We start from the raw sequence: 16371 nt of genomic DNA on the forward strand, positions 1-16371 counted from the left end.
AAGATAAAGATAATTGAGAGTTTGTTTGAAGCACCGGATGTGCTGATATACACTTTCTCATACTTCTATAATTGACACTAGACGTAATCGTTTCTATTAAAATACACATCACCTCAGAGATGAACACTGACACACTAAAACACCAACCCAAACCACCACTCCAAAAAGTTAGATATAGAGATAGACTCCATCTAACGTACTCATTTGTACACTCGTTTCATTTCCAATCTGTTTGGGCTTCAGTTTTAGTTTGACTTTTATGCTTCACTTCACTTAAAGCATATGTGGCATTCTGCCACAGTGACATTTAGACACCATGTTTAAGCAGTAATTGAGATGTTGAATTGAATTAGAAACTCTGTGATGACTTGTTATGCGAGTTCACGATCTAATAAATTCCTACATGAATGATGGATACTGTCAATATAGGTATCTCACTTTTCTGAACTCCAAATAAATACAATTACCTTGCTCTTAGGAATCTACTCTCTGTCCTTGGGTATTACCTCATCAGTTTGAATTTTGGCATGAAGACGGGCCAGTGTCAGAGTTACGGGCAGCTCTGTGTAGTTACTTCCTATCACACAAGGTAAAGGAGTCTGCTGGAGACATTGGTCACCTGACTGGGATGCTCATTTTGTGAATGACTCAACAACAGCAGGTGTTGTTGGGGATTATTCCAATCTGCATGTTCACTCTGTTTTGTGTGTTTGTTTGTATCGTTGCTCTGGGCGATGCTGACAGGTGTGCAAAGTGTTTGCCCTCACAGACCAGCCGCATTTCTCATTACTGAATCAGTTGTTGCACAGTAATTCCCCTCATGATGCATAATTGTAAATTTTTCCCATCATTTCAGGATAACTTTGTAATTAGGGCCGATTTAACAAATCTTTACAATTTAATGAATCCATCAGGATAAAACACAGTTGGAATATGAACTGTATGGTATGTATTTAGAATTTACAATTTAAATAATTGTGTGATGAATTATAAATATCATGAAAAACAATCTGAAGCTTGTTCCTGCCATTCAACATCATCCATTTTCCATCTTTGTTTTGTGTGTTTTTCTCTCTGGGCATAAAATATGTCATCAAATCCCCCTCTATGTATTTGTTTTGTAATGTCTGTGCAATAAAATTTTTCAGACAATCCACTGAAAGATTTTTATGATAATAATTGTATTATGTGTTTGAAGTAAAAGCTGATTTTGGAGCAAGAGGCCACTTATATTAATATCTTAATGCCTTGTCCCTACATTAAATCCATGTTGCCAATGTCATTTATTTCATTTTTTTTTTTTATTAAAAAGCTCTAAATTCAATAATCAGGTCCATTTGAAGTTTTTCTGACCCGCAGGTTTTCTGGGCTGCAAATGGAAGGTTTAAAAGACGTGTGTACTGAAAAAATGTTCTGAGTGTATTAGCAGTAATACTGCCCTCCGGTCCTCAGTGCTGCTAATTGAGCCATGTGAAAGCTTGAATGGTCAAGTTACCGAGTAACTGAGTAGTGCATGTGGTTATAAAATAAAAACACCATAATGACTAGGGCTAATAATACCTAAGCAACCCTATGATTTAAGAAATGGAAGAAACAGCAATGGTAGACAGCCTTATGAAATCATTCATACATAAATTGTGGCATTGATTCGAAGATTGGGCTTGACAAACAACTTTTTACATAAATGTCATATTTGAGATTGCACAAATTTACATGAGTGTCATATTTGACAATATATATTTTTTTCCTGTTAGCCTCATATGGAGATGGTGAAAGTAGACTGCATAAGAGGGCGTCAGGAGGAGACATGGTCATGTGTGAAAACCGACTTTGAGCAATGCTGGCTTGTCAATAAGAGCAAACATGCATTATCATGACATTGTGAGTGAAGTTAACCCTCCTGACCTCATCTCTGTGCCTCTCTTCTGTTGCTTTGTAGGATTGCTGAGGTTGAGGCCAAGGCCCTCATGTCTCTGGATGCTAATGGAGGTTTGGAAAGGTACAGTATGTGTGTAAATGTGGCTGTACACTTTTTTCATAGTTTATGTAGTCTTCAGAGAGACCTTACATGAACTTCCATAACTTTCAAAAGCACACCATTATATACATTCAAATGGCACTTATAAATCTTACATAGCAGATGTATAACATTTTGAAAGTGCACTACATAGTATAGTCCTCTTTATATACAAACTAATGGAAGCATTTCATGTAAAAGACATCTAACTTTGAAGTGCACATATATATAATTGTTTATGAGTCACAGGTTGAGAACTGGCAGTTGTCAGTACTAGGCTATTAGTTATTAATGTCCTCTCATTTCGGAGCTGAACAGTCATGGAAGTCTAAGTCAGATATTGGCAAACCTGGCATAGAGAAAAATAATGACTGAATCAGAACATCTGTGAGAAAAAAGAGCAGCTACTGAACAACAACTGTGAATTGTTCACAATGCTAAACTTTATTGTTGGGCTGCCATTTTGACAGCACTAAAACAGCATAAAACAAAACCGTCCAAAGAGCAGATGGATTTCTAAGCAATAAAAACGTATGTGATGTGATGAGACTATGAGACTATGATGAGTCTATTTTCAATCTAAATCCCATTGATTTTTTTGTGATTTCAGTCTTCTGATGTCCCAAATCTTTCCATCATTTATCAGAGCTGGAAGCTTTACTTCTTGAAGTGTGGTATAAAATCCCACTACACACAGTTCAGGTAAGGCAAAAATATTCCAAGAATGATGTCTTTACTGGACCTTATGAAAATTAACCTTGTTTTTGTTATAGTAAAAATGTAATTGTTTTTGGGCATATTGTTTACCATTTGTATATTATGTTTAACATGGTTAGTGTAGCAATGCCATTCATTTGTGGTTTAACTGTAGTAAGCAAGTTTTTTGGTTTTTATTTGTTATAACATTTTTGTAAGGGGAGGGGGTCTTTTCATCAAAATATTCATGTTTTTGTTACATAAAAATTGGGATTTTAAATTTTCAATTTTGCAGAGTTCCACCAATTGGTGGTGCAAAGTGAGTTTTTTTTTTTTGAGGAAGTCACTATTGAATCATTGACTCAACTGATTCATTTAAACTCACTGACAGATTCAGCAACAGTTGAATGTGTGTGAGTGAGTTTTTGATTCATTCACTCAACCAGTTCACTAAAAAACAAAAGGTGCATCCCAAATTGCACTTAAGCGTTGTTCTATGATGTTGTGTACTATAAACAGTGTGACTAGTGTGTTTTACACAGAAAAAAAAGTGCACTTTAAATACCTGAACAATGCACTTAAATAACCAAAAAATTATGTTTGGATTGTTGGACACTTCATGCACTTAACTGTCTTAGCTTTAATTATGTAGTGAAGGGGAGGGGCAATCAGACTCTGATTATGAATGACAAAATAATCTTATATAACTCATATACTACATGGTTGAGTACATAGTGAATAAATACATAGTGTATGTCATTTGGGATTCAGCTAATAATTAATTCAGGAACAAAACAATTGGGTGTTATATATTGAGTCTTTAAATCCTGTACTCCGATAACCTTAATTCGTCCAAAAACACAAATTTATCCAGGAAACAAGTGACTCAGTAACTGGGTTGTTCACTCAAGTGTGTCATTCAAAAACATATTAATATTATATTATTATCATCAGGAACAAAACAAGTGACCGAACCATTGAATTGTTCATTCAAGCGATTCATTCAAACACAGTAATTCAATCAGGAACCCACTAACAGAAGTGTGGTGCAGTTTGAACTGTAAAAACACACGGAGTAGCCTAACTAATTATGAACACAGTTCTTAAACAACACTCATGTGATATTACTTAAATACAGACTGTAATTTGTGTGCATTTGTATTGGTGTGCGTGATGATTTTTTGACATAATTTCTACATTATGACTTTCCTATCAAGCAAGCTCTATCTAATGGAAATGAAGAGCAGAATGCTGAATGGATGGCACTACCAGCAAACACACACAAAGCAAAGGCAATGCAAGCATGCCTTCTTTTAAAGTGAATTATTCTTCTTTTTGTTTTCTGTTTTCTTTAAGATGCTTTGAAGCTGTAGACTTTGAAAGTGCTCCTGGCAAGTGTCCACCTTCGCTCAAAAGGTCAGATATTTCACAACCGTGTATCCAAACAGACATTTCTCATCTTGGTTTGTGTCGTTTACTTGACTTACTATAGGTCTGACTGTAGAGGTTTCAGTCTGACTATAAAATTATCAGAGGCACTCCAGTGAATACTAGTAGAAAAGTAGTTTCAGATATATGTTTATGCTTGAGTTATCTACATTTCATTGTCACTAAAATATTTAAATGACTAAATTTAATGCAGAGTGTTGCTAGAGTACATAGGAAGCCTTTCTAGAGAACCTGGTGTAAACAGAGACCAAAATGCTTTTTTACTCGGGTAAACAACTTACACCAAGTGGATCTTGGCAGAACATAGTGTCAGGAAATACTGTGTACAAGTAATTACCACTGCAGTTTGCTAAGAATGCAAGCCAAGTACTAAGTTTGTACCTCAAATGCCAAAAATCTCCAGAGACCGTTTCATACTGTGCATACAGATCACGTACCAACACAAGAAGAAGGAACGTCTAGTATTAGAATATAAATAACACGCCGATAATAATAATCTGCAATGAAACTACAGTGCTGGTTAAAATTGGGAAAGTGAAGTTCAAGGTCAGAAATGATTTATAATATAAATTTTATTATTATTACAAGGAGACTGTCAGATCAAAAGAAGAAAATCTAACACAAAAAAGTTTTTAATCGGTAGTTTATCTTGTTTCACAAATAAAAAGAAAACAAGTCCTGCACACTGTCAATTAGTGCAAAAAATATAAAAAATGTTTCATAACAACATTTTGGTCACATGACCTTCATCAGGTATCTTCAAACATGAAATAACAAGTTAAACCACATTTAAAAAGAAAACAGGAATAATCATTATCTTGTTTTCCAGAAAAAAATAAAATAAGAAAAAAAAAACATCTAAAGTCAATGGTATTGTGTAGTGATATAAAATATTTTAAGGATGTTTATGTGCAAGACAAACTAGTGATTATAATTATTAGAATTATAATAATACGTATTATTTATGTTTTACAGCTCTGTCTAACGCAGCACTAAATAAAGGAGATAAGTAACTGTAAATGTTTTCACACATTTAATTATCTGCCTGAATGACAAAGGGCTCAATATCTATTAAATAAGAAAGTGTTTTTCTATTGTCATCAGATGGTCTTTGCAAAACATCTCATGAAAATGCATGCCCCATCGGCAACCTTCAGACTAACAAGACTGGTCTTGTGTTTTGACACTTACTGCATAAAGATGGATGTTGAAAATCCCCCCAACTTCAGCAAACAAGCGAGCAGCTAAGTAGGATTTAATAAGGATTATATTGTAATGCCTCATCTAGCAAACATTAAAATAACCTTTTTAAATTTGAGTCTGTGCACAGTAAATACGATTTTTCATGTTCATCTCAAGCAATTTGCTCTCGTGGGTAGGTTATATTGTGACACTTGAGATTGGAAATGGAAAAGAAAACACTCAAATATTGAGTTCTTTTTTTGTACCAAATTCAATTAGATGTGATATAATGTGAGGATATTCCAAGCTGTATGAGGGGGTAGGAACTGAGATTGTGGCAGTGTTTTATTTCTCTGTGTTAAATGCTGTATGAGGGTCTGAGAGAATCATCAGATACCTGCGGATACCAACCATACATGGCACAAGTCATTTTCACAGATGTGTACAGTTCTATGTGGAGGACCACACCACTGAACCAATCAGCACTAGTCTTTTTTTCTCCGAGCACTTTGACAGTTTGTGAGATTAGCTTGTCAGAATGTGAAAATCTGGCCTGGTGCCATCTGTCATGATGGTTAATGAGGTCTGATAAAGCATCATGGGATATTTGGCATACATTATCTTCTTTGAAGGCTTGAAACAATCCCAATATTCATGCCCACCTGCAGTGATTAGCAGAACCACTTTTACAAATATGACTGTAGAGGGGAAAGCTGGAGCAGAGAAAATGGATTTTCCCTTGTGTCCTTTATACTGTGTGAGCTTGGAAAGAGAGCGTTACTTGTTTTTGTATGCGATCAGAAAGAGCATAAAGGCTACCTTGAAAGTGTCTTTATTTTTTGTAAATGTGCTCTTTTCTTTTAGATCATCAGCTAAACTACAACAGATCAATATCTTTAGAATTATCCGCCTTGTTTTCAACATAAGAGCTGGTGCAGCAGTTTGTAATTTGAAAATGCGAGGCTTCAGAAAGTCTTCCACTCATATTACCAGTTATTTTAGCCAAACAGAACAATCTAATATGCTGCATGATATTTCAACCCGGTATTTGTTTTTATTTGATTTATTATCTTAATCATAAGCACTGTGGTTTGTATCACAAATTGTGCCATTATTTTTGTCATTTAGTCATTATTTATTCACCTTCATGTTAAAATTTGAGTGAACTGTACTTGTAATGAACATCAATGCACAATGCTCTTTAAACACATGTAGCTTATTTAAAAGGGATAATTTAACCAAAAATATATATTTTTTGTCATTAAGCCTCCCTTATATTGTTCAGAATCCTCATGAATTTTCTTCTTCTGCTGAAAAAAAATTAATTAAGTTATGTTTTTAACCTAACAAGAACTGGTAGCAATTGACTTCCATTGTTAATTTATGTTTTTTATTTAAACAGGTTTTGAGCAAATGTTGACACAATTAGAATTTTTTTATGAACTATACCTTTAAGCACTGTATTTGTGACTGAAGAGCACATTTATGCATGTTTCTTACATAATCTGTGCTATCTAAATGGGTAGTACAGTATACAGTATATTTGAATTTCTAGCCAATTTATTTCCAAATGTTGCTGCTTGACCTATATTTATCCTATATGTAGAGTCCTCAACCTACAGTACCAGTCCATGCCAGACCCCCATGTACTGCATTATCAAACCATACACCCTGATCCTGCTGCCATCGCCACCTAATTCACTTGTGTCGCCACATGAGACAGGCCTGCCTATCTAGATAAGAGATTTTGTCTGTTCTCTCACGAGATCACGTTGGTCCTCTCACTTCACTTGTGGAACATGGTTCTCATTTTTATAGCTTACAGTAATTCAATGTATAGTACACATTATAATCATATGAGAAGTAATATATAAATCAAAGTCAAGTGAAAGAGAACAGATGTATTCTTCTTCCCATGTTCCACCCTCAGGAATTAACTTGCATTAAAGTTATCGATGTCCATTGCTCCTTAATTGCACTGTAACTATTTTCTCAGCATTTTTATTAGCACTGTGACTTATCTTATGGTCAACAGTGGTTACAACATTATTCCCCAAATCAATGTAGTTTTTTTTTTTTTTTTTTTTTTTTTTTTTTTTTTGTTATTATTGATCTTTCTTCTTTTAAAGAAATTGTTATACTGTGCTTTGGAATCATTCAGAATCAGATAAAGTTCTAAGTTCTTTTTAAACACTTTTTGACTTAAAATTCATATTGTCATATTGAGAACAACTGAAGTAGATCCAGAACAGTCAAGGCATTAAATTGGTTTTGCTGGCCTGTTCTTTTCAGTGGTTTTCAAACTTTGGGTCAAGGAGTGGGGAAAAAATGGGTCACGAAGAGTTTTAGAATGGTGGAAAGTTTATACCATGTGAGAAATATGAAAAATTAGATCTCAAATTTAGTTGACTTGGTATGGGCATAACTTATATTTACATAACACACCAAAGATGTATTATGAATCACAGACATTTTTCCTGCACCATGCAAAGCATGCAAAACCAAATGTATAGTCCGATTTGTGATTAAAATAACTTGGTCATTTTCAATTAATCATTCAAATTTGTAAATGTCTTTTATTCAAACAAACCCATGTCAATGCGTCATTGCTTCAATATAGTATTAGACTGTTTTTGGCAAAGCAAAAAATATTGTCTTTTTTTTTCTTTTACTGCTTATTCTCATTTTTATAGCTTACAGTAACAAAATTGGCAGGCGGTGTACACGTTATAATAATATGAAAAGGAATAAAACAAAGGCAACTGAAAGAGAACAGTTCTGATAATCCATGAATATTAAAAAAATGGAGTATTCAACTCCATTAATCACAGAGGTTTGACCTATGGGCAGTGTTGGGATATTGTTTAGACTGTGTGAAGGTCTCTATATGAAGTATAGAGGTCAGCCTAGAGTGAACGCCAGTGAATATGATTAAATCTTCACTTGAGATGAAGGCTTGTGTCTTATTTTATGAGAGCTGTGACCTTTCTTAAGTATATAGTTAATGATATTGAGGCTTCTGTTGCAGTATCAGCATGTCAATTGCCCACAGTCTGATTTCTTCTGCATTACCCTAGAAGCCTCATCAGACTAACAGGCAGAGCGGCTGGAATAATCACTTCAAGTAGTCGTAGACTATACCAGAATATCTAATAGCATATTGAGGAACACGGTGTAGATATTAGCTTGTGCTTTCCGCCATATAAGCTGCCTGAAATATACAGTAGAGACAAGAGTACAGGTATTGCATTGTAGGATGGAATAATTTAATAACAGAGTTTGAGTTCTGTGGCCTACACGTCATCATTGAACTTTGGAGCCCTAAGGTAGTTTTTTTAATTATTATAAACACATTCATTAGTGTTTTGTCGGAACTGAGCCGAGTTGATTAATGAGTTTGCATGTGCCAATTGGCCACTGCATAACACGTGTCCCACATATTGTACAATGTGTCAGTGAGTCTGAGGAAAACACCCCAGGATGTCTTCCTGGAGTCTTTGTGTGTGAGTGTGTGTTTTTGGAAGTGCCTTGCAAACAGAAAATATGGGAAGCACTTCAGCGCTTCAAACACCCTCTGAAGTGTAATCACTTTATGTCATGATCCACTGTGAAGTTCATTTCCTTTCAAATTTGTTTCTGAATTTCCTTCCTATTGACTGTGTCAAAGCTTTCCATATTTACATGACCAATAAAGACGTTAAAAGCATTTCACTCCATCCAATTCAAACTGGTTTGATTGAATACATCAGTTTTGGCCTGAATTACTTTTGCATTAATGGTTTTTAAAGCAAAACTTCACACAACTCCAACTGATTAAGCTGCTTTTCAGTGTTTAGGCATATTAGAAAAGAGCAGTCAGGACTGATTTTCCCGTTGACTTGTTTTTTTTCTGGTTTCTGGACCAGACCCTAATGGAATCCCATTAAAAGATTGAACATTCAGGTTGAAATCATTTAAACCCAGTGAATTGCTTATCTAAGATATATTCATTAGATTAGCTCTAAATGCCTCAGTGAGCTTCGCTATATTATTCACTTCTTCAGATAAGTTTATGCATGAATATGCCCAATATTCCATTCTGTCTTTGTCATGACGAGCATTGTTAAAAAATAATACACCTAATAACCCAACAACATTTCAATATTCAAACTAACCGGACTGCTTCACATTATTTTGTTAAATTGACAGTGGGAAAGAGTATCACCTAATATGTATCTGTTGCATATTTTTACAAGAAACATTTTCTTCTTTTAATTTTCATTATAATGTACTTTCAAAATGTTGGAACTACTGTAACATTCAGAAAGTATCCCTATATAAATATAAATCCTATCACAATTTGCCCACAGCAGCTTTGAGCAAGTTGTTGAGTTACATCCTGAAATTTGTATGTATTTTTGTATTACCTATACTTTGGAGAATGGTTTTTTTTTTCAGATTTAAAAGTACTTCTGTGAAGCCAGGATATGATCAGCACATCAGAGCTAGAAAGATGTAGTTCTGGCACCGGTGTTAACATGAGTTGTTTCCTGTTGTAGATTTTGGTGTGCAGATGGGATCTCCTCAGGGCTCATGCTTAATGTATACAGGTTGTTCTTTTTCACAGCAAACTAGAAATGACCTTACAAGATGTCAGTTGTGTTCCATATTGATGTGCAGGAGTGAATCCACTAATCCCCACCTGTGTGCACTGTTTTCAAAAGTGCCTCTGTGATATACCAGCTTTCAATATGTAGTGGAGACCCACATGGTCTTACCCAAAGGCCTACAATTCAATTTAGGCAAAAAGGTCAGTTGAGTTTAAAAGCCGGTTCGCATTAAATGCAAAATAATATGTGAAATTAATTATTCATTAAAATAAATAATTAATTAATTAATCATTAACATATTTTCCATTAAAAGGTGACATGCATTTCATTTCCCCATTCCCTGTTAGTTACTTTGTTATTTTCACTGTACATATCCTTTAAACATGACATCCATGGTATTTTGTTGGAAAGGAAATATTAAGTCAATAGCAAGTCATTAGCTGTTGGAATTGAAATGTTACATTACAGTCTGTTGGTGGACTGGTTGTTGAATGTGCCTTCAACAATTAATAACACTTGTGTTGTTCATTTATTTATCTTTTGTAAAAGTGCAATTGTAAAAGGCCAGGAACTTGTGGTTGCAGTAGACATCATCTACCACTGAAATAACTAATATAAGTTTAGGTTTACTTTACTGTAAACAAACACCTTGCTGCGTAATCATGTTTGGAATTGGAGGACCAATAAGGGATTTTGTTGAATTTTAATCTGTACCAATAGGAACTGTAACAAATGAGACTTACATTCTTGTTTTCTAGTATGTAAAGGAGATTCACCACACATTAGAAATTTACCATGACATCAGTATAACTCTGCCATGTATTTTTGCAAATAAATAGAAGAAATATTGTTTGATTCTTGCCAACATTCATGTTGGCTGAATTTGAAAATTAAATTATAAAATTTATAAGCTTAAAAATATTGAGTATATTTACATGTTTTGCATAAACATAGCAGGATACAATTTGCATTTTAATATGCAACAGAAGATAAAGTTTAATTAACATTATGTTAATTATTTTAAATATGCATCCTGATTTAGGTTTGAACATTGCATCTGGTTAAAGGGTTAGTTCACCCCAGAATGAAAATTCTGTCATTAATTACTCAACCTCATGTTGTTCCACACCCGTTAGACCTTCATTCATCTTCAGAACACAAATTAAGATGTTTTTGATGATTTTCTGTCATTGGATGCCTTTGTAACCACCAATTTGATGCTACAGCAACTTTACAAAGAGATCGGACAACTAATCCATATGAATAGAGCGGTTTAAGTCCAAGTTTTCTGAAGAGAATCAATCGTTTTTATGACATTAATCTGTCATCAAAAAGATCTTCATTTGTGTTCCGAAGATGAAAGTAAGTCTTACGGGTACGGAACGACATGAGGGTCATTAAGAGTCATTAATTACAGAATTTTAATTTTAGGGTTAACTAACTCTTTAAATGGTTATGTGTTTTGTTTTATCATTACTGTAGGTCATGAAAGAGTGATTGTCAGACTGTGTGTGTGTGTGTGTGTGTGTGTGTGGCCAGTAGGTCGCTGTCTGTTGATTGAGATGAGACCAAGCAATGGCTGATCTCTTTACTTCCAGACACTGTGATTTTGCACACACACACAAAATAGCCTAGTTATAAGTACTAGTATAAGTACTAAGAAATAAGCAGCATTCAAAAACATTATCTGTGCCTATGCTAAAATGTTTGACACATTGAAAATGTTGTATATATTAAAATCACAGTGAAAAATTATTTGTCAAAAATGCCTGACAAAACTGTTACTTTTAACAAAACAAGTAGATCACGTTATTGCTCCATTGCTTTTTTTATGAACAGTGGAAAAACATTTGGAAAAACCCAGCAGGAATCCCTGGCCCTTCACCTCTGTAACTGACCGCTGCTAGAAAACAGACATCATTGAGCTCTGTTATGCTTCAGATTCATCATTTTATATCCTGACTATAGATTTTACCGTTGCAGTATTAGAATATGTAATAGGTCAAACTTTTTTTTTATTAGAAAACTTATTAGAAGTTGATTAAGATTGAGAACATAATAGGGTGTTTTAGCAATTTCTTATTAAGTAATGCCTCAATAAATTAAAATATTAATAAAGTAAACTGAAGTATTACTATATTAAGATTAGCAAGAATCTGGTATGTATTTTAATCTGCTTTACTGTATCCCTATGCAGATTTTAGTGCAATGTCTTTATGTGAATAAGCAATACTCAATACATTTACATTTAAATAGATAATTCTCTCAAAATTAACATTCTTTGATTAGTAACTTTTCATTCAAAACAAGTCTGAATTAACATTTTTCTCCCAGAGCTATTAAATTGTTTCAGAATGCTTTATGAGTTGTATGAAAAAGAGCAGTGTGAACATTCTTTAAAACATCTACCTTTGTGTTCCACAGAAGCAAGACAGTCATTAAAGGGTTACTTCACTCCAAAATGAACATTTTGTCATTACTCACCCTTATGTTGTTCCAAACCCATAAGACCTCCGTTCCTCTTCAGAACACAAATTAAGATATTTTTGATGAAGTCCAAGAGGTTTCTGATGCTCCATTGACAGCAATGTCACAAACACAATCAACATCCAGAAACAAAGCATTGGTAAAATAATAATAATCCATGTGACATCAGGGGTTCAACTGTAATTTAACGAATTTATGAAAATACTTTTTTTACACAAAAGAACACAAAAATAGTGACTTTATTCAATAATTCGTCTCCTCCGCATCATCATAGTGCCATTTTTGGAGAGTATCCACTGAACGCAAACAGCATATGCTCTTCTGTGTCAGCAGCACCACACGGATACATTTTCTATGTTTATTTACACTTTGATTTGAACAAAAACAATGTATACTCGCAATTATTCTCATAGAGAAGTGGCAGGGAAAATATATGCCTAATACAATGGAAATATTCGTCACTACAATTCATTATGGTCTGTTTTGCTGAACAGTTTGCTTTAATGATTTGTAGTTTTTATGCAAGGCAAGGCTTTTGATGTCATTGGCGGAACTGTACTGTACAAGTGCTCTGTGCATTTAAAACATGACATTTACTCAAAACTGGAAGAAAAAAAATCTATTTAATTACTTCAAAGTCTGAAGAAGAGCAGTTAATTACATAATCATTAACAAAGATGTGTATGTGTGTAAGAAGAAAAATAAAACATTGCTTTTCTGCCACATTACTGAACACTGTTTCTGCTCTAAATGCTTTAATGGACAATTTTCAGCACATTTAAATGAGACAATTAAAATGGTTAAAAATGATGATTCTGCCATACTCTAACCTGAAAAAGCTTGACAGTAGTGATGACATCTTACTGTGCCTGCTAATTCCCAGTACTCTCTGAGGATGTTTTCAAGTTCGATAGATCGATACGGCAAAAAAGCCTTGGGTAAATCCTGTTAGAAACCTCAGCCTTACCATTGATCCGGGTGAGAATTAAATTCTGTTCAAACCTCCTCCCCACCGAGCAGACTTCTATGGCTGATTCAACACTACACAGAGGTAAAGATGCAGCAGAGACATTCGGGAGGCTAATCTACATAGGTTTCGAAACATCCCTCGGGTGCCACACCACATGCTATATGCTAGGCTAAGGGGAAGAGATGCATAATTATCAGTGAGCTAGCAGACAGGGAGGATTTGATGGATGTACATAAAGCAGTATCTCAGTGAGTTATGGATGCAGTATGCAGTGTGCAGTATGTTAATAGTGCTTTAGATTCTAAAATAAATATTAATGTAGTCTGGGTGCAAAGCACAGAATGAAGACAGAGCATGCTAAAGACAGTCAGTTGTTGTTTCTGGTCATTTTTAGTATATCAGTAATATTTGCTGTTGTAGGGATTGCAAAAGTCACAGATTCGCATCAGTGCATCTGCATTAAAAGTTGAATGCATTAATAGTGTGCATAAGATAAAAATTGGCATTAGTTTCACATTTGCATTGTTTTATAACATATTTGCATCAGTAAAAAAAACTATTAATTTATATAATTCATTATAGATGCACTATACTTTTATTATTTAGAAAGTGGGCAATCATTTGTGACCAGTATTTTGTATGTAGATTGATTTCTCCTCTTATAATCACTGCTGCTTTGCGAATATGATGGATCACAACGCTATGGAGACGTTAGAAGTCAGAAGGCACTTAAAGGGATAGTTCACTCAAAAAATGAAAATTCTGTCATGAATTACTCACCCTCATGTTGTTCCAAGCCTGTAAGATCTTTGTTTATCTTCGGAACACAAATTAAAATATTTTTGAAGAGCTTCCAAGAGCTTTATGATGCTCTTTCAAGAGCTTTCTGATGCTCCCAGGCCCAGAATCTTTGTAAAATAGTAATGGGAGATCATTGGTAAACCGTAATTTTACAAAGCTACGGGAATACTTTTTTCTCAGTTAATTAAGAAAACAATTTGTATTGCATGCTGCAAATGAACGTTTTCAGTAGTCTGTCCACATACACATATAATATTTTCAGATAAAAAGATATAGATGTGATACATGCAATACAATCTTAATTTAAACTGTAAAATAACTTGGATGTGTATGTTGAATTTCCCTTGGTTTTGCCTGCAGCTTTCAAGCTTCCTGTCGCCATGGGAACAGTCGAAGTGACCTGGAGGATACCCATTGGAAAATGAATTCCAAGCATGAACACGGACTATTCATGGAAAGGAAGTTAATCGGCATTTAAGGGTACACCAACAACAGCAATCCTTCTTATTCTTCACCGACAGCTAATAGCATAAGGACAACCATTCACTTATCTGCAGCTCTTCACAACAACTGTAATTGACCCTTAGAAGCAGCTCCTGTCCAATCAGATCTCTAGCAAACACTCCTAACCAATATATCCTTTATTAAGCTTTCAGCACTTTTCCACCACCAGTGTTTGATATTTGTGGAGACAACCCTAATTACATTTTCTCTGACAGGCAGGTAGAAGAACTTGAGATCTGGTTACTATTTTTTTTTCAGCTGGTTTTCTCTTTATTAAATTACATTTTATTTGAATTTCTTATAACTAACACATAGAAGCTCATTTCTGCCTTATATAAATTTCTGCCTTAAAAACACTGAGAGTTAAAATAAGAAATAAAAGTTTAAACTAAGAAATAAATCTGTGTATGTTGTTGGTTTAAATAATTATTTACAAGCAACATATAAATTGCAAGTATTTCATTGTGTTATATATATATATATATATATATATATATATATATTCAGCCTTTGACTTTATAGCTGCTAGTAAAGAGCATGGAAATGTGCAGATTCTCATGGTGCCGTCAGCCAAACAGCATTGTCATGATGATGTCTCTTCTGAGGTCACATGACATTTATGGCTCAGGTCACTGGCATTATATTTTGTAGATCTCTTTTGTTGTAGTATGATGTTTTTTTATTATTATTATCATTATTGTATTGTTTAATATGCTACTACAGCATGTTTTTGTTTTTATGCATGTTTAGCTTAATTTCTTTTACACATTTATTTTAGTAATTTAAGTGATTGATAATGTATTATTGTTTATTATTTTATAAATTATTATTGTTATTTCTCATATACTCTTATTTCAATAAACAAAAATGTATTATCTTTTTTTTTTTTTTTTTTAATTTTAGTTTAAAGTAACAACATCGTATGATTTTCTGTTTGTCTTTCTTCTTTTTTTGGGGGGATACTGACCTACTTGTGATAAAAAAACTGAAAATGATTATTGATCATCCAGTTTTTGTTGCCACTGTTGCTCTCCCTATGCAGGAATATAACAATTCATTACATATAACATTACTATGTGTACTTATTAGTAAAGTTTTATGTATAAACCCCTTTCATACCAAACCGCAGTTCTTCTGGTGGGCTTGGTTGACATATTCTTTAAAAGAGCCCCGCCTTTCGTTTAGTTTTTCCGGCTTTGTTTGCAGTAGCAATCACAATGAACTTTTGTTTGTTGAACTGTGCAGCAACAGCACTATATTGCCAATATTGAGTTGATGCTTTAGGTCCACAATATAATGAGAACGCATGTTGATTAAGGCTAAAGTTATCGGTCACACCTCTATCTTGCCTCAACAAAGTACCGTCCCATTCAATTAAACAATACTCTGACCTTATCTTTTTCAAATCAATAACCATGATAAACAGTCTGACCAATCACAAAGGTCTCTGGGCGGACCAGATAGCAAAAGCACACAACTTGAGACATATGAGGTCAGGAGTTGCTTTACTCACAATGGTTTCCATGCATCAATGTCTGCTGCAATTGTTCGCCAGAGGTGGAGAAACAGCAGCACATGGCTAAATGAAGTACAATTGATATCTTGATGTCTAAATGATTGTGTGAATTGGAAAGTAATATTTTTATTTAGTGTTGTATGAACAATAAGTCCTGATC

The 16371-nt window shown here is 34.2% G+C and overlaps 1 long non-coding RNA gene across 1 annotated transcript; it reads left to right on the forward strand.

Annotated features, from left to right (window-relative positions):
• The first annotated feature begins 1868 nt into the window (after nucleotides 1-1868).
• LOC113037820 (uncharacterized) lies at nucleotides 1869-14923 on the forward strand. The gene is made up of 3 exons (XR_003274686.1): nucleotides 1869-1999; nucleotides 2628-2719; nucleotides 14552-14923. It is a non-coding gene; the product is annotated as an uncharacterized LOC113037820 (long non-coding RNA).
• The last annotated feature ends 1448 nt before the right edge of the window (nucleotides 14924-16371 follow it).

This window comes from Carassius auratus, chromosome 20, assembly GCF_003368295.1.
Source record: "Carassius auratus strain Wakin chromosome 20, ASM336829v1, whole genome shotgun sequence".
NCBI lineage: Eukaryota > Metazoa > Chordata > Actinopteri > Cypriniformes > Cyprinidae > Carassius > Carassius auratus.